This window comes from Hevea brasiliensis, chromosome 16, assembly GCF_030052815.1.
Source record: "Hevea brasiliensis isolate MT/VB/25A 57/8 chromosome 16, ASM3005281v1, whole genome shotgun sequence".
NCBI classification, from domain to species: domain Eukaryota; kingdom Viridiplantae; phylum Streptophyta; class Magnoliopsida; order Malpighiales; family Euphorbiaceae; genus Hevea; species Hevea brasiliensis.
In genome coordinates, this window is record NC_079508.1 from 55,499,343 (window position 1) to 55,502,257 (window position 2,915).

Here is a 2,915-nt window from a genome sequence, read left to right on the forward strand (position 1 = left end):
CCATTGAATTCAAAATTTTTCACCTAGGGTCACATGCATCATGCAAGATTTATTTTTATCTATTTGATTTCAATGATAAACAACATATTAAAACTCTTTTAATATGTTTTTGGATCTGTATTTGCCATTTAAGATTTTTAAATTAATCAGATTAATTTTAGAATCCTAGATTAAATCAAGAATAATTACACTAACCTCTTGATGCACTGCAGCGTGTCTGTGCCTTTGAGATTCATCTTCAGGACACTAGATGTTGTCCCTCTAGCTTGTCCACACCAAGAACACCTATGGCAGCCCCTAAAGCTTTTTCTATTAATTAGAAATTCAAGTTCTGCCTTTTAAGAGATTAGATATGTAAACAGGACACTAGAAACAATTTCTAGTGTTCTTAATTCAAGAGATTGATGGCTAATCTCTTTGAATTGATGAGAGATGAAGAAGAATAGATGGAGAGCCTCAAAATGGCGTGACAAAGGAGGAGTGGCTGCTGGTTGTATTTTTCTTTTTCATAACAACACTTATATAGCTAGGTTAACACATTAAACCCTTGCCACATGTCACCCTTTGATTAGCTCTAGGTTTAAGTTACCCAATCACATTGTGCCAAGTGTCAAACCTATATTTAATTTTGATTTTAATCATCTTACATGATTAAAAAACACTTGGCAAGCTTATGTGTAATCCCATGTGTCACCATCTCATGGTGCCAAGTGTCATACTGTGAAATGATCAAAATGCCCCTGTGTCTTAATTTTGAGTTCTCAACCCAAAATAATTATTTTTCTTCTTTTAATTAATTTATATCAAATATAAATTAATTAATTAATCTCTATTAATTAATTTCTCATTAATTAAATTCATATTTAAATACTTTAAATATAAATTTAACTTATACTATACATCCAATAATCTAGATTTGGTTTCAAGTCATGCTAGGGACTTTGCAATCTAATTGCAAACCAAACCTATTTAATTAATCAATTAAACTCTTTAATTAATTAATTAAATCATATTTAAATAGGTGATAACTTGTGTATGTGTGTGACTTACTAGGCTCATCACTAATTGGCAATGAGATATGATATCAACTATTAATATCATCAGAACTCTTTCTTACCATAAATGATTTCTCTAAATCATTTTATGCAACTCATAGACTATGGTTAACACCTAGCATAGTATGCCATAGACACCCAATTAGTAATAAGGTTTACCTTAAATGAACCTATAATCATATGTTACCATGCACTAGAATCTCTCTGTTACAAAATCCCAACTCAAGCTGGAGTCATGGTTTATGTCAAACCCCATTTGCTATGAATATTATGTTCTCTTTTAATTCCAGTTCTTGATTAAAAAGATTTTCTCATCAGAAACTCTTTTCTGAATAAATCTATCTGTCCTGGCCAGGAACTTGAAACATCAAGAACAATTAAATGAACATAGGATTTTATCTCTGTTTACTTAGAGGAACAGATTCCATCTTGATCAACACCTACCTCCATATATAACTAGTAGGAGCCAACACATGCCCATATATCCATACACAGTATAAGTATGAAAGCAGTATCAAACTCAAACTACCTATATATAAGATAACTGTGCTATCTCAGGTCTAAAGATTATATGCACTGATATGATTTATGACAAAATATTGATAAGAGTAAACTCCATGTGCTTATCATAAGTATCACTGGTTCGGCCTACTTATCATTTATAAGTGCCTATCATGTTTGCTATATGCCATGAGACTCACCATTCCATCTTATTTATATCTCATATAAATAACTTGGTAACAAACATGAATACAATCTTTCTGGATAAGTCATGTCCTTATTATGAAGTATCCTCTATTATGAACCTATTTATGATACTTTGCACTAGAAATACTGTCACTCATATTCTTAACAACTTAAGAATAGAATTTCTAATAAAATATCAATGGACCTTTTCTATTACACATAAATTTATTATGTAAAAGGAAAAGTGGAAATGCCTTTTATTAATAAAATATGTACAAGATACATACTAAATGATATGCTCTAGGGCATACTACTAATAGCTGCACCTTTCAACTTATCAAACAAATAATCAATGCAGGGCAGTGGGTATCTGTTCTTTATTGTCACCTTATTCAACTGTCGGTAGTCGATACACAGATGGAGAGTGCCATCTTTCTTCTTAACAAACAATACTGGCACTCCCCAAGGTCACACACTAGGGTGGATGAAGCCCTTATCAAGCAACTCTTGCAACTATACCTTTAACTCCTTCAATTCAGCAGGTGCCATTCTGTATGGTATAATGGAGATTGGTTCCACACCAGGCATAACCTCTATTTCAAATTGCACCTCTCTTTCTAGAGGTAATCCTGGCAATTTTTCAGGAAACACATCCGGAAAGTCGCATACTGTAGGGATGTCCCTCAATGTTGGACTCCTCACTTGGGTGTCTACTGAAGGAACGGAAGTGTGAAAAACACAAGATTATACCATTGAATTCAAAAATTTTCACCTAGGGTCACATGCACCATGCAAGATTTATTTTTATCTATTTGATTTCAATGATAAACAACATATTAAAACTCTTTTAATGTGTTTTTGGATCTGTATTTGTCATTTAAGATTTTAAAATTAATCAGATTAATTTTAGAACCCTAGATTAAATCAAGAACGATTACACTAACCTCTTGATGCACTGCAGCGTGTCTGCGCCTTTGAGATTCGTCTTCAGGACACCAAATGTTGTCCCTCTAGCTTGTCCACACCAAGAACACCTATGGCAGCCCTTGAACAGCCTCTAAAGCTTTTTCTATTAATTAGAAATTCAAGTTCTGCCTTTTAAGAGATTAGAGATGTAAACAGGACACTAGAAACAATTTCTAGTGTTCTTAATTCAAGAGATTGATGGCTAAT